The sequence below is a fragment of the Chelonia mydas genome, chromosome 8 (genome assembly GCF_015237465.2).
Source record: "Chelonia mydas isolate rCheMyd1 chromosome 8, rCheMyd1.pri.v2, whole genome shotgun sequence".
Lineage (NCBI taxonomy): Eukaryota > Metazoa > Chordata > Testudines > Cheloniidae > Chelonia > Chelonia mydas.
Window position 1 is genome coordinate 87,658,980 of NC_057854.1, and position 23,524 is coordinate 87,682,503.

Here is a 23,524-nt window from a genome sequence, read left to right on the forward strand (position 1 = left end):
GATAAAAGGAGACTGGGAACTGGGACTGTGGCAGAGGATTCATAGATTGGATGATCTAATGGTCCCTTCTGGCCTTTACAATCTGACTTCAGAGGACATTGGAACTAGGAAAGGATACTAAGATAAAGATGGGAGGGGAGGAGATTGGATAAGGAGCCCCATTAATGACAAGCTGTGAACATTTTGGTTTAAATGACTTGCTTATCATATAGCATCTCTATGGCAGAGGCAGGGTTAGAATCCAGCCCTCCATGGGGTCATTCAATTGCCTTAACCAAAAAGACAATCATTTATCTTCTGGCAGTCTCCTGCCTCCTTCACTATACACCTCCCAACTTCTGCCAAAAAACACTGAGTAAACTGAAAAAAAAAAAAAATACAGGTTCCATCAGGTGGATCTTTGCTGGTGCACCATATGGTTGGTAGTAGTCATGTGAGAACCTTCAGATCCAAAGTACCCTACTTGAGCTAACAAAGTAATTGACAGCAATAGTGGGTTGCAATCCTCTGTGTGGGCTAGCCACTAGAAGAAGTGGCGGCACATTATGGCAGTGAATTTCACAGCTGTTTACTGACAGCAGAGGGAGGCTGAGACATATGAATCCTATACGAAGTTCTCAGGGGAGTATGTTCTATTGGTTACAGACCCTTCTGGTCTTGCCCCACCAAGACTGACCCCTCTGTTTTGTCCTTGGCTAGCCTCTCCTCACCCTGGTACCTTGCTTTCTCTTCAGTCCCAGGTCCTCACCCTCCTCATTTCCTCAGCCCCAGTCTCCCCCTTCACCGCCCACCCAGACCTGGCTCTTCACCTATCTGCATTGCAATCTGGTTGTCTCCTCCATCTTCTCATTGCTGCATGCATGTCAGCAAGGGGAAAACTGAGACCACAGGTTGAGGTTGAAGTAGAGGTAGAGAGAGAGAGAAACCTTGCTCTCAGCTCCCCAGTGACACAGCTGTCCCAATCTTCCAGGAACAACAATAGCTGGGAAAATCCTGCTTAGCCCTGTTACCCTCTAGACTGGAGCATGCTCAGTGCAGATAGAATCTTCACCAAATTTAACTGTCTAACTCCAATAAATCTACTGAGTATGAGTGAACTCAGATTTTCAGAGGGATGGCAAAAACTACATCTGTGACACCAAGGTAACCCCCTGCCAAATTTCAATTACTTGCTCCAAAGCATGGAGATACTAAAGTTTCTCAGTGAAAAGGTTGTAAGAATTTTCATTTAGCATGGGCAAAACAAGGTATTTTCCTTAACCGCATTCTCAGAAATGGCTAAACCACTCGTGCTGAAGTTTTACAAAAAAAAAAAAAATCCATCATTGGGAAGACACCTGGCATGGAAACTTCAGCCTGAGTGATTGAAGTCTGACAAAGTTATAAAAGCAATTGAAAACAAGGTCTTATAATGGGATGTGTCAGGCAATCTTAACTATAGTTATTGCTACCTGCACCAGCTATAATTAGATACATATCTTATGTCAACTAAGATCTTTGGTTTTGCTAAAGTGAGACAGATCAAGTAATATTGATTTTTTATTAAAATTTAAAGATGGTACAGAAAAAAAGCAGCATCTTTACCTTTGTTATGATGAAACAAATATATTATTTTAAAATTAACTTTTTAGAGGGATTGATATTGGCCTCAAATGCTGAAGTTCTAGTAGCTGTACCTTTTGTACAGAAACTCTGTTGTCAGGGAATTATCACCATGGTAATCCTTCATACTTATCTTACCTTTGGGGGGAAATACGGCACGGCTTGTTCCAATACAGAAAAGTCAAAACAACAGCATGTGGCAGAAATAAAGTGATCTCTTTATCCCAGGAGACATCAGCTTACAAAATGCTATGAATTACAAAGGTGGCACAATATTTCTGTAAGGCTTCTCCATTTGTTTCTCTGATGCACCGCCATTCAGATAGAGGAATGTGTATCTTTGCCTGAGCAGGGAAGTAGAATTTTCTTCTGGGCAACTGAAATGCCAGATTTCAAAAGGAGGGAAAAGTAAAGGAATTGGAGAATTTTACATGGTCTGTGCGCCTCACAGGTATGCAACAGAAAAGTAACCCTTTACACACAGGAGGCCTGATCTTGCTGATGATATGTCAGTGAGGAAGCTTCCATTGTTTTCAACAGATGCAAGATTAAGCCCAGGCATGCATCATATTATAGAAACACTGTCCATTGCACCAAAAGTGTGGGGATAGGGACTAAGGAGGAAGAGAATGAGAGTATGCTCAGGCTTCTCCAAAACTCTCAAGTTCCACGTCATCTGTGTATGGGGACTATTACTTCATTGCATGCTCGAGCAATTACTGTAATTGCCATAGAAACATTCTCCTCACTCCACACACACTCAGACACCCCTTTGTAGAATGGAAATATCCTCAAACCCACTAATTTTTATAACGATTAAAAGCAACAGGAGGCTTTAGCCACACAACTCCCATTGAAACTAATGGAAGCAGTGCACCTAAATGCAGTTTTGAAAATCTTGACCTCAGTTTCTAAAAGCAACGTATATAAATAATTTTAAGAACCTATAAATAGCCCTGTGTCAGGCAGTAGATTGTTTTAACTGAATTACAAGCTAATACACACACACACACAAAACAATGGCAAAGGATAGGCCTGCCTGAAGCCAGAGAGGACTTCTTGTGCATGTAGTGCAAGTTGGTGGCTATACTGGAGAAAATTCTTGGACTGGAGGGGCAAGAAGAGATGCTACTGAGAATCAGAGAGGCTGAGGAGTCCCTAGACAGCCAGGTTCAGGAAACACCAGTTCAAGGAAGAAAGGAGCTGGCAATAAAGAAGTCAGAGAGAGAAGAAGTCAGAGCGGAGGCCTGACCAGAGGCAAGAGGTCAAGGTGACACCCTACAACCCTGGAGATAGACAAGGTGGCCATGAGACAGAAAAGGCCAAGGAAGAATTTCACACAACTAGTAGTTTCCAAAAGATATCAGGTCCTCAATATGCAAACTGAAGAAGATACCTCTCAAGATCCAGCCAAAGAAATGGAGAGATGTACACCTGTGGATGGCAGCTCAACCCAACTGTAAGAAAATCAAGCTTGTCCACAAAGAGTTCTCCAAGCATCCAAGGAAAACAGACTATCCTTGTGGGGATTCAATACTCAGGAGAATCATAAGAACATTCTGCAAAAGTCGGGCAGATGGTGTGCTGCCTTCTCAGAGCAAAGACGACATGAGCCATCACTTTACGATTGGTTTTGAAGTTGATGTGAAAGGATGCACTGCTGATGGTTCATATCTGCATTAATAACACGGTGCCCCGGGATATCTCACAGATAGTTGATGACTTCAGGGAATTCCAAAGCATGCTGAAGAAAAATGTCCAAGTGATCTTCTCAAAGATTCTTCCTGTCCCACAAGCTGAGACAGAAAGGAAGTGAACCACTGGCTAGGTAACTGGTGCAGGATGGAGGGTTTTAGTTTTGTGGAACATCAGTCCCACCTTCTAGGGGGCTGTATAGTTTGGATGTCCTCCACTTAAGTAGGAGGGGGGACCCAATCTTCTCGGGACCAAGCTAGGTAAACTAATAACCAAAAGAGGAGGATAAAACCAGGGAAGTTATGAGCACTCAGCACAAAATCAAGATGTTGAGAACAAAATTAATCAAAGAATTAAAGGACTTGAAGAGAAGAAATTGTTTAGTTGCCGATACACAGATGCTAGGAGCCTGCGCAACATACCAGAGGAACTGGAATTGCTCATCCATGAGAATAAAATTTGATCTAGTTAGTATTACTGAAGCCTAGTGAGATGATTGTCCTGATTGTAATATTAAAATCAATGGTTATTATAATCTATTTAGGAAGGACTGAGTGGGCAAAATGGGAAGAGTGGCACTCGATGTCAAAAATGGCATTGCCTGTTAACACTGAAGAAAATTATCTTGAAGGCTTACAGATCAATGCCCTAATGGATAGAGCATAAGATGGGCACAAGCTGTAGCAGACCACCAAATCACACTAGGGAACCCAATGACTGACTCCTTAAGCACTTACCTATAATGTGGAGGAAAAAAAGATGCAGGATAATGGGGTACTTCAATTTGTGTGACATTCTGGAGGTCTCATGCTGCCAGTACTAAAACATATTGGAATTTCTAAATATTCTAAAAGTTGTACCCCTCTCCCCTAAAATTGAGGCACTTAAAATCACTTGTAACTTTTGAAAATTTAGGTCTATATTTTCTGAAGTCTGTATGTTTATAAAGTAAAAGAGTTAAATTCTTAATGACTACACATGTTGTTGTATTGGAGACTATGGAAAAAAGAACCGACCAGCAAAAAACAACAACATATAAATAATCCATAGATCACAGCAGGACTCCTTATGGAAGCATACACCAAGGAAGCCTGACCCAGGTACCCTCAGAAGGAAATGAATATTTGAAAGGAATCTCTCTTAGAAACAAAACATTTAGAAACCTTGCAGTAACAAGAATCTGATAATTCCACAGTACATTAAAATACAACACCACATTTTCCTAATACATTCAACTACATTTATTCTTCATGTAACTAATTGCTACTGACCACATGTAAGCATGTAATTGCTACTGACCAAGAAAGAGGTCAAAATGAGTCAAAAGATAATGTTAGGTCAAAAGAAAAAAAAAAAAAAAAGAGAGAGAGAGAGCGCAATTGTATCATATATAGATTCTGAAAATATGTCCTATTACCATTCTGCAGACACTATAGGAAATCACACGCCACAAGACAATAAGGAGAAGATGTTTTGGAATTCCTGCCTTTCATGATTACCTTGGTGAAAAGCTGAACAGCAGGTGTGTTTCAGTGATACAACAATTATATTTATTAACTAGTTGGGTTTTACCACAAAGGATTACTCTCTGGAAACCCAAAAGGAAGATGTCAACAACTTCAATCTTACAACGTAAGTGTAATGCAGAAAAAAAATTGGGCATCAGTGTCTCGCTTTATTTTATTCATTACCGGCACTACTTTAGTCAAAGAATTCCACTTTGCACCAGTAACAGATATTCAAAAAATTTCCTTGTGGCCTTTAACACAGTTGTACACTCATCCATATTTTCTGTGCAGATTAGTGTATATGGACTTATTTTCCATGAGAGTCATAAGCATTTCTGTTGGCTAGATGGAGCAATATGTCATCATACTAGCCTTTAATTGCTAATGGTTGAAATGTGAAATTTGGATAACAAATTAAAGTATTTGGATAGTCTCAATTTTGTTCACAATGAACACTTGTTTATATTGGGAGAATATTACACAACCCTGGCAATTTAGCTAGAGATGGCACAAGACTAGGACTGCTGATAATCAAGCCAGAGTTTTAAAGTGCACTCTGAAGAGCTTATACTATGATTGTCCACACTTTGCACAATTTTAGTACCATTAGACTTTCACTTGTTTAAGAATTTAAAAAACATAATCACCAAAAATTCTTACATAAAATTAAGTTACAAACCTTTTCAAAATTCATACTTTCGGCCAAGCAAAATGTAACAAACAGTTAATCACTGTCAAAATATTCTAAGAGGATAGTAAATTATTACTCCAAGGTTTATATCACGTTGCTGTGGTACTAACTGATTCATTGTAGCTTAGTTGTTCCAAATGTGGAAGCTATATCACGAAAATCACCACACAAAACCGCTCTTTCAAAAGGTTAATGACTAAATTCTGCACCCAGAATTACAAATCAAAAATTACCAGATGGCAATGCTAACCAACATCCAACAAATACAATGAACAAAAAAGTACTCTGTGTGTGTGTGTACATAATTTAAAAAAATAAATAAAAACCAACCCCCGGCCTTCCTAATGCGCGCGCGCACACACACACACCCCTTTTAAAAAGAAACTTGGTTGAAGGAAGTTATGCATCAATTTTTTTCTTAACTGGAAACAGAGCTAAAACCACCATGTGCCTCTGAAAATACACACAAAAAAGAGCCTGAATGTTCTGTGGTTTGAAAGCTACAGAAATCTCAACAGCTCCTTCCCCCCGGAGGAAGATGCTGGGGATGTGGTCCTATTGTCCTAGAGTGCAAGAATCCATAGCTCCATCACTGCACATCCTGGGGCATCTGTTCAGAAAGTCCCTCTGCCTGGCAGCTGCTACCACTACTGCTTACCTTGACTGAGTTCTACCCACCAACTCCAAGGCGGGTAGAAGACACAGCGTGGGATTACATGCTGCAATGAGCAGCATTAATTTCTTTGCAGATTTCCACCTGGAAAACCACTCATTTTACAGCAAACATTGTGCATCGAACTGCTGGTCCACAGGTCTGTCCCTCTCCAGCCTGACAAGTCTTTCCTGAACTTGTAGAGCAACATAACCATGCAATGTATAAAGAAGACCTTCCCTGGGCATATATGCAGGAGATGGGGTGACAAGGGAAGAGCATGCAGTGTTGTCACTGTCCCCCCTTCCACTGTTTTCAGAGCCTCTCACCTACTTTAGGCTCACTTGTACCCTTCCACATGGCACAGCTGACTGAAGCTTGCAGCCCATGCATTTTAAATACAAGCATCTCAGTTGCTATAACAACTTAATGGATTTATTCCCCGTGTTATTAATTACCTCTGGTTTAGTCAATTCACATCATCATGTTCTTGAGGGGACACTGTGCGATAAGTTCTCATCTCTTTTCAAAAGCATCTGCACTCAACTCTCACCGACATGAAAACGTTACCCACGTAAATCCCCATGCCTGGAGATAAGAACACACACATTCCTATTCTTTGAGAGCTGAATGTATAAGGGAGTGAACATTTCTAAATCCTAACAAAGATTTCTATAATTGAATCGGTGAAGCATACACCTTCATTTCAGCTGCAACCTGGTCAAGACATTTTAAATAGGGAGAACTCTCCTCAATGCATGTGACTACAAGACTAATTATGATTATTAGGAGTTCTACTTGTCTGGCAGGGCCAGACAGGTTATTAACGATACAGCGGTTCTGCAAGTGTCCTGGAGGATGTCAGAAACTAACATTCCACCCAAAATTTAATGTGAATGCTCTTAATTATTTTCCCAACATAAGTTAAATAATATTTGGGACAATCAAAATTTTACTCACGATGGTTTCTAATCTTCTTGCTGGGAAATTATGACAATAAGAAACTAAAGGTCAAATCCTGAGCTCTTGGTACATATTTTACTCCTCCATTCGTTGAGCAAAATGCATATTAACTGCAATGGCAATTTTTCCTGCATAAGGATAGGGTAAGAACTGGACAAGAGATTGGAGCCAAATCCTACAGGAGAAAATCCTGTCCTTTCATCTGTGGGCCAGGAAGGGCCTCTAGAAGCAAAACTCTTAGGAGCATGTGAGGGAGGAAGAATCAGGATACAGGTAGGCCAGCATTTCCCAGAGGCATTGTAAAGAAGGACTCAAGAATATTGCCGACAGGCAAACTTCCACTTTGTAAAATTGCAAGGAACTCAAGGGAGGAACAGATCATCAGTCTCAGACCCAGAAGAGCTGCAGTAGCTCTAGCTCACTTCTCTTTCTCCCTCCTGTGAGGCCACTGATCAGAGATATGCCATCCGGCAGCACAGAGACAGAGGCAACAGCACACTAAGATGATGGGGGAAGCCAGAGGCCAGCTTCCTTCCTGATGGCTGCATACCAAGGAAGAGGGAAGTTCTGGTTCCTCAATATGGTGGACTAGGTGGACGAGGAAAAAGACACCTACTAGCTCCCTGCCAATGAAGGGGACTAAAAGCAGTGTTGTGATGGGAAGAGACCTCCACTACAGAGAGGAAGAGGAGGGACTCAGCGGCACCAGCCTCCCCCATTGTTAGATATACAACCCATATGATTAGTCTGTGATCCAAATCCTCTAATCCTTTACCTCTAGAAGCATCATGGGATCTGTTAGGCCGCAATATAATTCCGTGGGATGTGGACCACAAAAGATTTAGAACTCAAGGGCTGGCTGTACCGGGTGTGTGCACGCCTTGCCAAAGGACATGACGGCCAGCTCTGCATGGACTACACCTGGAAGAGCTAGCAGACAGGTCTGATTGGGGAGCGGGAAGGAAGAGGGGACAACTGTACTGAAGCCCTGAGCCCTCATCTCCTTTCAAAAGCATCTGCGGTCACATCTCACTCCGACATGAAAATGTTACCCACATAAATCCCCATGCACTGAGATAACATACACATTTCTATTCGAGAGCTCAGAGTATATAAGGGAGTGAACTTTTCTAAATTCTAATAAAGAGAGGGGAAGCAAATATGATGTACCAGGGCTCCAGGTTTCTCTGGATGAGCTTAACAGGCCGGCATGTCTTTTACAGTAAAGATACTCCAGTTGTTCCTCCTTTGCAGAAGCCACCAACGGAATCCTACCAGTCTATTTCTCTTATTGCAGGGCCTTGACAGAAAGAGGGAGGGTTCCTTCCCCTATCCCACCCTCATGCAGATATTTCCCAGGACTCAAATGAGTTACTTGGCCTTTGGGACGGATTTTGTGCCTAAATGCAGAAGCTGATTGTTTCAACAGTTTGGAATACAGGTTTTAAAAATCCTTAAGTGCCTGACTTGTTACTAAAAATCAAAAATCACAATGGAATTTTGATACAAGTCTCTTTCAAAAATTTGTCCCACTGCTACCTACTTTTAAAAAGGCTGGCTTGCAGCTGCTGGCCCACACAGGAAACAGCATGTTCCTGTAGGAGCCCATGGAGAGATTTTACTTCCTACAACAAAAATCTCTTCCCATCCACCCCAACTTGCATGTTAAGTGCATGCTACACTATCTGTCTGAATCCTCCTTTCCATAGCCTGGCGCAGCAGAGGCACAGCCATACTTCATTCAGAGAAATGTTTGTCTCCACAGGTGCATAGAGGGGGCTCCTTTGCAGAAATTCCAAAAATCTGATCCTAAAAGACACCATAAACCTCCTACAGAAGATAAAAACTTCCACTGAGGATAACAAATCAATAGAGAGTGATGGGAACAACATTACTAATGAACTGTTTATACTTAGTGTGCAAAAAAATGTGCACTATAATATAATCCTTGAGTAGCATCAGTATTCATGAACACTAAAATTAGAGACAACAGAAATTAAGTCACTCAGAATATTTGTTTCAAATTTCTAGTATCTGTGCTGAACACAAAGGCTCAAAGTACTGTTTTTCCAAAATTCATTCATTAAACAACTCCAACCAATATCATCTTTTTTTTATATCTTCCACTGATTTTCAAAATACAGTTGCAACCACACAAGAAAGTCCTTAAAGAATAAACGGTATATCTTGCAATGTGACTGAATTTCTCAAGAGCATTAATATTTGGGTCATTTGTTTGCTCCCAAAATACAATACCCTCTACGCATCTGTGGGGGGGCGGGGGGAGAAACAGGGCTGGTCTCCTCAGCCTCATTAGCTTTCATCAGCAAATCCCTTTAGGTGACAGTAATAAAGTGGAAGGTGTGCCTTAAAGAAAGAGAATTTGTGATGTGCTGCGGAGCTATAGACTAAAACAGGAAACGGTCCCCCAAAAGATACAAACATATATACACATTTAAATGGAAATAATAGGGGTGATAGTCTATGTTGTGACTCTGAGGAATTGTCTACATGGGGATAAAAAACCCACAGCTGGCCTGGGTTAGCTGACTTGGGCTCACTGGTCTCGGGCACCAGGGCTGAAAAAGTGCCATGTAGATCTTTGGGCTCAGACTGGAACCCAAGCTCTGGGATGCTGTGAGGGTGGAGGGTCTCAGAGCTTGGGTGCCAGCCCAAGTCTGAACATCTCCACAGCAATTTTTCAGTCCCGCAGCTTGAGCCCACAAGCTCAAGTCCACTGACCTGGGCCACCTACAGCTGTGCCATGGGTCTTTTATCCCCATGTAGACCTACTGTGAGAGGCACAACACAGAACTCGCAGCTCAGAGAGAGATGGGCACTAAAGTTGCTTTAAGCAACTGTGTAATGATTTGTGTTAGTCAAGTATATAAACTGGGGTGGGGGGGAAATATAAAGGAGTTTTTGCTTTTTGTATGTGTCTCGGCATTTCAGAACTAGTAGAAATAGCTTCAAGATTGTGTGAAACCTAGTTTGTAGGTCTTACTTTCTAAAACCTTAGTCTGTAAATAGCAGGGTGAAACAGAGAGGGTTATGAGGGAATTGTTAACTTCAGGTGTCCCGCAACCCCAAAGACAAAACTTACAAGAAAACACCCAAGGCCACAAAAACACCAATAAAATAAAATCAACTGGATGGAACCAGTAGGATTGATAGCAAAGAATAGACAACAGAAGTAATTTTTAGCAGGATGAGCAAAAATGTATTGTTTAGGTTACTTATTGTGATTTATACATAGAAATGTTTTAGTCAGGGGTTCAGAAGGAATAGGTACATTGATAAGGTAACGGAGTCTGCTTAAAGTTATGGAACAGAGGATAAAATATAGGTGATTGACAACAGGAAAATGGAGAAGAACACAGCAGAGACCAGAGATTTGAAAAAAGTCATCTTGTCCTCAGAAGATGTAACTTGATCAATTACTTTTCTTGCCTTATCTATTTTTGTATGTCTTAAAACATACAAAATAAAGGATACAAGAAACTGTTTAAACCTAAATTGGAGTATTTGTCACCCAACAGCACCTTTGCAATTCTGCGTTGCTCTGGGGGCTGGAGAGGCCCCGGGCGTTACTTAGACAACTCACAGGACCAGAGTAACTTAGGGCAGCCTTTCTTGAACTGCCCTATAGACTGCAGCACTACAGATAGCAGCTCCACCCTTGACATACCCTACCAGACCCCAGCCCTGCCCCTGACATGCCACCTACTCCAGGACTTTAAAGAGGTCCTTCAGAAGTAACCTTATAGCTGTCTCCTGCATTGCCTCTGCCAAGGAATCCTCCTGAAGCCGGATACATAGCGGCCCTAAAAATCATATTGTTCCAGCTCTTAATGCAGCCAGAGAAAACTCAATTGGTTCAAACACAAGCAGTAACAAGAGTTCTGCAAAATTGTTGTCCAGGGGCTCTAGTGCAAGAAGAGTAGGACCCAGATTTGACAAAGGTACTGCCTGGCCCCAAAACAGCTTATCTATGATGTAGAGATTCCAGCTCCAGTACACTAATAGTGATATCTTATACGGTTATGCTGAAAAGGTGCTGGTGGCTACCCCCAGACTTCTCTTTAATCTGCATCTCACTGAAGCCAACGGACATCCCTTCATTCAGGATAAATGTCAGGGGCAATTATGCTCCTTTATGGATAGATGAAACAATAGTAAATACCACCTAAGGGCCAAACTACATGCCAGGGCAATCAAAAGGTGAACTATGGGGCAGAGTGGTTTTCCTTGGGAGCTGATCACAAATAGAGGCTGTGTGTGTGCCAGAAGGGAACGCAGCACAAATCCTAGAGAGAGCAGCCTGAAAGCCGGGGACAACAACAAGAACAGCACTGGTAATGTGGCCCTGTGGCGGGGGGGGAGAGTGTGTGTGTGTGTGGGCTACAAATAAGTTGGGAATTGTGAGCAAGAATCCTATTTGTTCCCACTGTATTCAGGGAAACAGGACTTTGTGTACATTCTTTGTAAACAAAACAGTATTTTACCTAAGACATACCTGATTTTTAAACATCAATTTCTCCTCTTAATGGAAAGAGCCCTCAAGACCCCAAATTTTGGATAACTGCTTGGGCCAAAAGAGGTAAGGCTGGTGTTTAGTAATGGGATAGAGTTTCCACAGACAAACTGTGACCTGATATTTCCTTTGAAATAAAGCTGGAACAAATAATAGAGACACTTCCAGAAATTAAAGATTGGGAAAAGAAAATTAAACAAGGCCTAAAACAAGACGTGGGCACTTCTTGTTGGAGATAAAAAAAATCTTTGTTGGGGTAGCAGCTACAAAGCATCTAGGCAGACTGGAAAGCCAATTCTGGACTTAAGAAACAATAAGGTGAACAACAACCTGACTGACATGGACCAGAAGGTTTCCCACAAAATAGGGGAAGCCATGAAAGCTTTGGCCAACTTGCAACTTGTTAATAGAGGTTAGTTGCAGCAAGGACTTAAGGACCATAAAAAAAAGTCAGCTACAGAAGAAAATTAAAGGGGCAAAGACCACAGTGGATATGGAATTAGGACAGCCACAAGAGTTGCGTAAGACTGAACACATAGGACAGTTTTCTACCGTGTCTACCCACAGAAGTCCATAGGGGAGAGGCTAGGATGTCACAGCTCAAACAATGCAAAAGTCTAGTATCTCTGAGGGAAAAACTCCCTGGGAGACTTATTTGGCTCAGTTCAATACCATAGCCCAAAGGAAATGGCAGGGAAGATGAGCAGAAAGACAAGTTTCTAGCATTCAGCTTGGGTGGACCAGCTCTGATGGTGCTGCAGAACTTACCACAGAAAAAAAGATTGAGTTATCCAGACCTGGTACGAGCCCTTGATAGTAGTTTGGAGCTAGCCAACAATCTGAACTGGCCAGGGCACAGCTGAGAGCTGGGGGCCGGGAGAGGGAAGAGAGATTCCAACTGAACTGGCAAAGAACCTGGTATATCCAGATAGCAACGAGAACCTCCATGATAAATTGGCAATGAAGCAATTTATACAGCTGGACTTGGACTTCCAGATTACATTCAGCGAACAGAGGCCCTCAGAGGGGCTATGGAATTTGAATCTTTCCTGCAGCGGTGCACCAGAATAGAAAACAGCTACAGGGGAAGATAGGAGCTAATCATCATGAGCCCTGTAAGTACAGCTCTGAGCCTAGTATGTATGTTGGAACAGGGGATTCTGATCTGGTTCATGACCACTTTTTCCTAACAATTCAAAACGGTCACTGGTTTTGTAAAACAAGAGAAATTGGCAACAATGCAAAAACTAAGGGAAGCAGTTCTGTTAAACATTGGTGGTGTTAAAAAAAAAAATGGCCACAATAGAAGAACTGTTATAAATATAAAGTTGGCCAGGACAGAGCATCACAAGAGTGCAGTGAAAGTTCTTCACCCAGTTTGGGGGGAGGAGGGAGATAGAGGGGAAAGGATAGCAAGTTGAAGGGGCAAAGCTTGGAGGTACAGTAGAACCTCAGAGTTACAAACTGACCAGTCAACCACACACCTCATTTGGAACCAGAAGTATACAACTAGGCAGCAGCAGTCAAAACAAAACCAAAAAAAGTAAATACAGTACAGTACTATGTTAAATGTAAACTACCAAAAAAAAAAAAAAAAAAAAAGCAAGAGAGAAAGTTACAAAAATATTTGTCAAGATAAGGAAACTGTTTCTGTGCTTGTTTCATTTAAATTAAGCCAATTAAAAGCAGCTCTCTTCTTCTACATAGCAAAGTTTCAAAGCTGTATTAAGTCAATGTTCAGTTTCAAATTTTTGAAAGAACAACCATAACGTTTTGTTCTGAGTTACAAACAACCTCCATTCCCAAGGTGTTCGTAACTCTGAAGTTCTACTGTACACAGCTCAACCCTACAATTTTTGTTTAGATCTGGGCAGTTAAACCTGGGCAGATGTGGCCCAGGTGAGATGAATGATTTGTAGACAATTGGTTTACAGTGAGCATGTTGTCTTACCTTCAGGATCAGGAACCATAACAGTTACATGCTGTGGTACTTTCCATCAAAGGAAAAATAGGAGTAATAAAGATCTGCTTTGAGGTCTCCCCCTCTTCTTTCTTTCCACTTCCCTATTCAGGTTTGGCGACTTTTATAGCCTTCTTCCAAACACAGGATTTTACACCTGGTTGTTGTACAAATTGGTGTCTCTAAGGTCCACTGATATCCAGTCCATATATCGAGTCTTTGGCCGCCTGCTTGGGCATCTTCCATCCATGATCATTCCAAAGGCCATCCTACAATATAACTCTCAGGACTCCACTGGACATGTCCATATCACTGTAACCTAGCCTCCCTCAAACTTGTCTTCACCTGGGGAAACGTGCATTAGGTCCCTCATAACCTCATTTCATTTCCTATCCTGGAGTGTCCAACTATTTGACCACCTCAACATCTTTATTTCCATGGTGCATAGCATGTTTATTTCTTTTCTTGTGGCTGGCCATGTCTGTTCTGAACATTAGGATGGGTTGAATTACAGTTTTATATATTCTGGTTCCAGAACCTTATGAGAAAGAAGAGTAGGAGACCTATACAGTGCTTACACAAATAAATGAAGTAGAATATAGGATACAGCTCAATTCCAGGAATAAACCCAAAGTTATCCATTAGGACTATCTGAGGAAGTATCATGGGACGGGAAGTATCAAGGACTTCAAATGTGGCTTCCCCCAGAAACAGGGGCTATACCTGTGCGAGCAGAGTCTGGGTGAGTTGTGAAAGTAATGAATTCATCATCAGAACAAAAATGGGCAGAGGCTGTCCAAGCCAGCAACTTCACAGAAACAACAGATGCTTGTCAAAGGGCTGTTGAAAGAAGTCCCTCCCAGTTGGCTGAAAGAAAATTGGGCAGGGAGAGAAAAACTCCAAGAAGATTTGGATGGGAATAAATCAGATTTAGGCTAATGATATAAAATATCCTGACAGACAAATACTATATAAATAGTTAAGATTGTATTATTCAATTCAATATCTGGGATGGGTCATAGAGGGAGTCATCATTTTGGAGTACATCAGGATGATGGGCAGAGCAGCAATGGGTTGTTTAGGCTTGGACATAGGTGGCTATGAGTTGGCAAGACATTGATCTAAATTAAGCAGTTAAACTCCTTTATGGAAAAAGATAGCTGAAACAATAAAATATACCACTCAAGGGACTCGGCCATGTGCAAGGCTCATCAGAAGCAGAGCTATGTGGGCAGAAGAGCTTTCCCTGGGGGCAGACTGAAAACACAGGGATTGTGTGTGTGTGAGAAGCACAAAAGCCAAGGGAGAAGCCTGAAAGCAGGGCACAGTGAGAAAAGCCTGGTTAGCGTGGCCTTGGGAGGAAGCCAAGAGAGAGCTTCTTTTGGGCAGAGTACTGGCTAGAATGAAGCACAGAATTTTGAACATGGAAAGTGTCTCCTGTTTTTAGACAAACAGGACTTTGTGAACATTCTTAGTAAAGAAACAGGACTGCACCCAAGAAATACCTGATTCTATCATTAATTTCTCCTCTGAACAGGCACAAGCTGCAAGGCTCTAAATATAACCGCTCAGGCAAAGACAGAACAATACTTATACAGTGCTTTTCATGGCAAAAGATTAAAAAAAAAAAAAAAAAAAGACTTCGCAAGCTATATTTATAAGCAAGTAGGATTTTGTTTTCTGCCCAAATCTGTTCTTTTACCGAAACACCTCTCCACTTTAGTCTAAATTAAAATTAAATATACATTATGGTTTGTTTAATTATCCAATATTTTTTAATTTTTGCTGCATGTAGCAGAACTCTGGAATTGCAGTGATGAATACAAATAGTGATTAGTATCAGATGCTTCTTCAGAAGATACAAGAAATCCCATAACAAACAATTAGGGAACTTCTCCATAAGGGAAGTTTCTTCCTACCCCCCAGTCAGGTAGTGGTTTTCCTATGGCCTGAAACAAGATGGTTTATATTCACTGAAATAAAATAAAATGTTTTATCCTGCATACATGTCCATAAGTTCCAGTGGGAAAGTATGCACTGTGTAAACAAATATTTTTAAATAGTTTTTAATTTCCTTTAAATTTCATTAGATGACTCATTTTTACAGTTGTGAGAAAAGCTTTACAGGAATGTTCAATTCCAATATTTGATTTGTTTGGGTCGTGACCCACACACTGTCTAAAAAATTGTCCCAGGACCCAAAGGAATTTTTTAAATAAACGAACGAAAATATAAATAATTTATGAATACATACATAAATGAATGAATAAAAATATCACCAACACACTGACTCCTTTCAACCACAACTGAGGGGAAACCTTAGTAGGCCAAAAACATATGCCATTAAAGACTTGATTCTACGGCCTGCTTTCAGGGATATCAAAACATTCTGCTTATGCCAACAGCAAATTGAAAACACAGAATAAGAAAAAGGTTACTGAGACTTCAAATAGCTCTGGGGAAATATCAGACCTGCAGTGATCTGGTTTCTTTCAAACGTTTCTCCTCCGTTAATGAGCTGTAGCTGGAGGAGGGTGGGGGGTGGGGCGTTCCACTAGCCTTTCCAAATCACATGCTCAGAATTCACTGTGAGGAAGCAGGGACAAGGAACTCTCATTTCAGAGGCTTCTTCTGATTTAAAAATGGAGATAAATAAAATAGTCCAAAAACTGGACTGGAAGGGGACAAAGGGAGCAGGGAAAAAAAAACCACCTCAGTTATATTTACTTTTACAGAGTTTCACCTCAAATGGGAGAAGGTTTTAGGACTTAAGGGGAAGAGGTCTTCCTACCCTATGAGATCCCGGAAATCTGTGGGGAAGGAAAGGATGAGAACTGTGAATGCAAAGAAGCCCCTATAGAGGACTGCCTTCTATATGATGCCCTGTTGTTCCCAACTCCATGGTAACACAGATCCTTGGGAAGAGGTCTTAACAGGAGTTCCTAATGAAAGTTCTCAGAGTTAGCAGGGGAGGATGATGCTATGGGTAGTTGGTCTTCTGCTCTACCGCCTTCCACGGCTCTCAGACATCTCTCTAAACCCCCCAACGAGCTCCAAAATAGAAGCTTCCATGGTTCCAAGGGTGGGGACAATGGAGTGAGTCTTCAGCTTTCTTCTTGAGGTCCCCCAGGAGAGAGCACTCCCTGATATTGGTAAACATTTTTATATGAGAAAATGAAATGAAACCGGGAAACATTGGACAAAAAAGATGAACAAAGAATTTCATGCCATTTCAGTGGTCTTTTTGCAGTGTGATTCCTGTACTGACTGAAGATTTCACACATGAATGCCTCCCTCCCCACGCCCATGGCCACCCTTATTCCTGTCCAGAATAGATCATCTTGAGCTCTGTTCTTATACTTCTCAATACACACATGGGTACTGTGGATTATGCTTAGTATTCCTAATCATGCCATGTGTTATTATGATATGATTCTCTTTGTACATAATGCCACATTTCTGCTTTTTCTTTTAAACATCCATGTAGGATTATTCTCTTGAGCTCTCGATCATTCTGTTTCTCATTTGAGCTTCTAAAATTTAGTTTCAGCAATGGATAATACTTGAGTGTTATTTACTTCAGATTCCTCTCTTCCTGAAGCGCCTGTTTGCACTATTTATAGGCACTCTTGAAAGCATGCCTATTGCAAGAAGCTCCTTAACAGACCTATCTTTCACATTTAACAAGTTCTTATGCTTCTTCTGCAATAATCAGAATCTTTTTGGTAATATTTATTCCAGTGGTATATGGTCGGGTTTTCTCAGCCAATTTCTGACTAAAAATATCTTCATGAAACCACTCGATCAAAATCAATTGCCAGAATTTTTTTTTCCAATGTGCTATGTTTAGTCAATGCTTTGGATGCATACCTCACTGGGTGACCATCTCACAGAAGGAAAGCCGTCAGTGCATTTAAGCTTGTGCGACTGAGATTTTACGGTCATTGTTCAATTGTAAAATATTTCTGTGCTGGTGCATCTATGATTTTGTTTGTTTGTTGTTTTAAAATTTCCAAAAACTTTTCTCATGCCTCATCTCAGGCCATTCTGTGTTGTCCTCAAGAAGCATCCGGGGGTGGAGGGAGACACTTAATTTGACAAATCAGGCATGAATTTGCTTAGCTATTTTAACATGCCAGTGAATCTCTAAGTCCTCATTGGTTGAAGGATTTTCCTTTTGTACAATTGCCTCTATCTTTCTAACACCCAAGGTCACTGAATAGGAGTTTTACATAACTATTTGCATTCAGCTTCATCTGCCTTTTACTCCTGTTTAAATTAAAGTCCTTTTCGTTGGCCTGCTGGTTACTTCTAAAGAAAATGTGGCTTTCCCAAGCAACATTCTTGCCTGAATCAAAGTATTCTTGAGTGACTTCACCTAACAGTTCGCACTCCCCATTCTCCCACTGAAATGTACTGTAAATCAGTGCTTCTCAAGCTATCTTTTGTGGGGGACTGGCCATTTTTTTTTTCCAATGTGCGCGCAGACCAGCAGCCGATGGCTCGTGGACCGGCACTGGTCCGCGGACCACCACTTTGAGTAGTACTGCGGTAAATCATTCAGTGCTTTGCAGCCTGCCATATGTAGTATGGTGAAGGATTTAGCCTTCTCCCATTTATCTTTAACACCACTTGTTTCTAGGAAACTTAAAGCACTGCAGTCACCTCCTCCAGTTCTCTTGCAGACTAAGATTCAGGTTACTTCAATTGCTCCATTGTTGTAAGAGATTCATTTTACTTAAGATAAAAGGCATGACATACAGAAGTACTGGAAAGGAATAGATCTCTATTTCCTTGTTCCAGTGTCTGACATGGGTCTGGGTTACAAAAGGGTATAGTCAGGATCCATGGACACAGTAAATGCTGTTATAGTCATATTGTATTATGAAAAACGAGGAATAAGGAGTTCCTGATCTCCCTCTCTATACCATTCATTATGTATACTTTTACCAAGTGCCCTCTTATTTATTCTTCTTCTGTCTAAAACACTAACAAAAATAGTTTCTATCACATTATTGCATAATTTGAGAAATCGTATGTGATCATATACTTAAAGCCTGTGAGTAAATGAATGTCAGGGGAGTTTTACCACCATAAAATTGATGTAACAGAGCAGAGAATCAAATCCTATCTTTGCACATGTGTATAGGGATCAGAGCTAAAGGGATATTGTCAACTTAAATTTGGTCAAAAGATTATTCTTTATAAGACCAATAGAAATATTTTCATAATGTTTAATTCAATTAAAACATATTATAAATGCATAACTTATTCCCCTGCAGTGCCTCACCCCAAACACTGAAAGTGACTATCAAACTCACTAAAATTATATTTGTCTAAACTGAGTGATATACAAAAAAAGGAATCATCATTAATAATGACAAATAAATTAGATTAACATTTTTTTGTTTTTGTAATATAAGGTGTTATTTAATAATTTAGGTAAATAAATGTTTACAATACACTTCATTTTGTTAAATCTACATTCATTTCATTGTCCTACTTATCCCAATATCTCTTTACTGATTTAAGCACTAATCCTACAAACATTTACTTTGCAGTGTTACATACTTCTAAGTATACCTGGCAATTATTTGTTGGCTAACTTATTACAGGCTTCCTGGTAGAGAAGTAGGACTCTTGATCAGGGATTTAAATGCTGAATGGGTAGGGAAGGGTGTTCCATGTATAAGGGGTGGTGGCATGAAAGAATGTGCAAAGGTGGTTGAGAGAGAATAAAATAAACTGGAAAACAAACTGGCATCACTGGAGACACGTCAGAGATGAGGAGCAACATGAAAAGAAACAGTCTGATAAGCACGGAAGAGTAGAGTTATGTAGTGCTTTGTAGGTACCTGTTGTGGTGGTGAGGGGAAAGCAGCAGAAAGATTCAAAGTTGACCTGGACACGATCAGATCAACTGGTTAGGAAGATGATCCTTGTAGCTGAGTTTTGTATTGTTAGAACAGGAGCGGAGCACAAACACTGGTGTTAGAGAGCCCAGAGAGAAGGAGGTTGCAGTAATCATTGCAAGAAAAAATTGGATGAGAGTTTTTGCTGTGTAGACAGAAAGAAGAGGTCAGATACTGCTGACTGTGGTCTGATAATCAGGTACAGAAAGTCAGAGATGAGCATAAGCTACAAATGTCATCAAACTTCAAGGGAAGGTGGATTTAGTCTGCTAGTTAAGCCCACTAAAGACAAAAGTCTGAGCTACAATTTCTGTAACTGGAGTGGATTCAAATTCTCCCAGTGTGTTCTTTGGGAGGCAAGAGAGCCTAAGGGAGAATGGATTCAGTATTTCAATTCAGGCCTAAGTCTAAGCAAGATAGAAACAAAAAGGATTCTGTTAGAATGGCTCACCAGAATCTAAAAAAGAAATAGATGGGAATAAAAAAAGAAATAGATGTGCTTGGATATTCCTGTAATAGGCACATTAAAATAGATAAGATGACCAGGGGAAAAAAAGGAGGTAATTGCTATGAATGGCTTGTTTAGTCCAGACAGTATATTTGGTGCTATAGAAAAAAAAACCAAAAGGAAGGCTTTGTCCCTACCCGAAGGAGTTTACAATCAAGATGATTTATTATGAACTAGTCACTTACTTACAATTTAGCTACCATATCTGGAGATGACAGTGGAGGAAAAAAAATAAATCAGAGTGTGTCAAATCAGCGCAGTGCATGTTTTGTTTCATTATGAATGTAAAACATGACATAAAAGTGCAATTCTAATTTGATATGCAAATCCCTCTACACTAACCTTGACTGAATGACAGTAGTAAAGTGACAACATTCTCTAAAATTCACACCTTAATTCTGTATTACTGCTTTTCTTGCATGTTAGTAAAAATTTTGAAAAATGAAACAAAATTATGACAGCTCTAGTTAAGACAAAATGTGACTACAGCAAAGGGATTTCTCTTCAGTGCGGGTGACCTCTTGAAATATTTTACATTGCAGCAGATGGTGTACAGCACACAAAGCAACTTGTCCCTTCAGTAGTTGCAATTAATTACAAGAATCTTAGTGTCTGGTTGCCTATCTAGGCTGATTTATCATGCCTCAGCCTTCACATCGAGAAGTCAACCATCTCTTCTATCATGGTAACTAATGCTTCATGGTTCTGAAGGTACCTGTTGCACACAGAACTAAAATACATCTCTTATTAACACAAATACACCCCTAAAGTATCTTCTCCATAACACAGAAATGTTAAATCCCCAAATCCCTCCTAAACTCATCTCCCATATGGCACTGAACTGAAAAGCGGCAGCTTTAGGAAAACAAATGGACTCAAACCATATGTTAATGAATATGATGTACAGCAGTAAAACAAACGAAAAAACGTATCACAAAAATGCTATAAACAGATTTAGCTTGATCAAGAAGTTACTGGAGCTACAGCTCCAATCCTTCAATATCACATTGCATTATTGACTAGACGCATCATAAGTGGGTTTCGGCTTCTTTTCAGACATTAAGCATAGGTACTGCAGAAAACAGAACACTGGACTAAATGGGCCAATGGCCTGCTCTAGCACATCAACTCCTATTTTCTTATGTACATATTGACAACAAATTAAAAAGAATGATAAATCAAGAAATAAACAAAAAATAATCACAGCACAAACACAAACTGAAAGAATATGTATTTTTCCATTGTAATTACAATAAATAAATTTCAGATAGAACTGGAAAAAGTAACACAAAAAAACTGATCACAAAAGTTATTGTAACCAGTGAAATAAATAAATGGGTAAGCCATTACAACCAGGATTTCTTGTGAAACTAAATCAACCAACCGGCAAGAAATGCGCTGAAGATCTTTAAGACAGCACAGAATATAGAATACATAAAATGCGACCATCTTTTTATTTTACAACCTAACTCAAACAAGCAGCATAATTCTCAACCACTTCACCTCCTTCTGAACTACAGTTTAAAAGCAACACCACTAACATCATTTAAATCATCTTCCTCTTACCTTTAAAAATAACTCCCTCAATTATGCACACCTGTATCTCTACTTATGCATTTGCTTCAAAGCTGCTTTTTTACAGCAAGGTTTGGAATGGGTTTCTTGGGGACAAACATTCGTGACGCGATCACAAAGGCTACTTGGGCTCACCTGTGCCCTGAGAACAAGTGACACAGGCAGGCTACTCTTAACATCTCAATTGTAAGGAGAGCGAGGGACACCCTTCCTTCTAAAAGTTCCTGAACGTGCCTCTTGGTGTGTCTGTATTCACACTGTCAGTCTTGGCAGGACCATCCTGGGATGGATGGAGATACTCAGCTAGGAAGTACTGCAGGTCCCTGCTTGCCCTATAGCCCTCTCCAATACCGCATAGTGGGATCCAATCAACCCCTATTTGCATTTCAAGCCATTCCCGCAGCTCTACATTTCCCGTTAGCCCTGGTCGCTCTTTAGGGCACCCTGTCTCTCTGGCTTTGTCTCTCTTTCCCTGCCTGGGTCCCGCTTTGCAGAAAGCCCCAGGGCAGCTCCGGCCGTTCCCCGGCTGACAGAGGCTGGGGCAGAGAGAGGGGCACCAGAGCAGCTCAGCTCGGCGGGCTGCCGCCCTCTCCAGCCGCCCGCGCACGAGAGGAGCGCGGACCAGCGGGCGCCCGAGCTGTGGGGAAGCGCTTACCTTGGCCAAGGCGCCGGCGTCCTCTTCCGCCGCCGGGCGAGGCTCTTTTGTTCTCCGGGGAGGGGGCGGGGGGTGAACGCGCTCTCCGTGCTCCCCGCCGGGGCTGAGCGTGGAGGCTGAGCCCAGGCAGTCGCCCGGCTCGTCGGCGCTACGCGGAGCTCTGCCCAGCCCCGGCAATGACAATGGAGCGTTTGCATGGCGCGGCGGCTTCGCCTGCGCGGGGAGTCTGAGGGCCGCCACCTGTCAGCGCGCCGCGGGCAGCCCAGGCCGCGCCAGCCTGAACCGCCCAGCGCCCCGGCGGGCCCCGCGCTGGGGCTCCCGCCGCACCGCTGGCCCCCATTCCCTGAGGGGGGGGAGAGGGGCATCCAGGGCAAGCGGGTGGGGGAAGGGAGTGGAAAAGGAGCTGCCCGGTGGTGGGGGCGGTGGAAAGCAGCGGCCCGGGAACCCCGGCTTCTGGGGAGACGCAAGAAAGAGGCGCCCAGGGAGCCGGGGTAAGAGTGGAAGCAGGAGCTGCCCTAGTGACTGGGATTGGAGCCGCTCTGTCGGCCTGCACCTGCCTTCAAGCCCCCACTCCTGCTCTCTGTGGGGAGGGCTCGTCCCCTGGTAGTTTCCTGCCAGCGGAGGGTGCCCCATGAGCTGTGGTGGGGACACAGCGTGACCCCCCCACCGCAACCGCAATGCTTCCTCCACGCCGGCAGGCCCTGCTGCGAGAAGCCTCATGCTCATCTGCCAGCCCCACTTCTCTAGGCCGGGGCTGGCCAAAGAAATAAGGGGGCCGTTAAATTGTGATAGCCCAGGCTTGGGCAACGTGTGGCTCCGGAGCCACCTGCGGCTGTTCAGAAGTGACTATGCGGCTCCTTGTATAGGCACCGACTCTGGGGCTGGAGCTACAGGTGCCAACTTTCCAGTGTGCTGGGGGTTGCTCACTGCTCAACCCCTGGCTGTGCTACACGCCTGCCCCCACTCCAACCCTTCCAGCCCCTGAACCTGCCAAGCCCTCACTCCTACCCACCACCCCGAGCCTCCTGCACCCCACAAAACAGCTGATGGGGGGGCGCTGGGAGTGGCGCAGGAGAACTGCTGACATATTACCGTGGCTCTTTGGCAATGTACATTGGTAAATTCTGGCTCCTTCTCAGGCTCAGGTTGGCCACCCCATAATAGCCTCTTTAGTTGGTAGCTTTCCTCCTGTAGCATCCCAAAGCATTTAAGCGGCTCTACAAAGTATGCACAGGAATTGTTTCATCCACCTTGAAATGCAGCCACCTG

The 23,524-nt window shown here is 42.1% G+C and overlaps 1 protein-coding gene across 1 annotated transcript in view; it reads right to left on the reverse strand.

Annotated features, from left to right (window-relative positions):
• Nucleotides 1-22,379, reverse strand: part of PDE4B (phosphodiesterase 4B) — a 396,360-nt gene extending 373,981 nt beyond the window's left edge. The window contains exon 1 of the mRNA XM_037906917.2: nucleotides 22,256-22,379. The gene's annotated coding sequence lies outside the window, so the exon portion shown is untranslated. The remainder of the gene's footprint in view (nucleotides 1-22,255) is intronic.
• Between the last annotated feature and the right edge of the window lie 1,145 nt (nucleotides 22,380-23,524).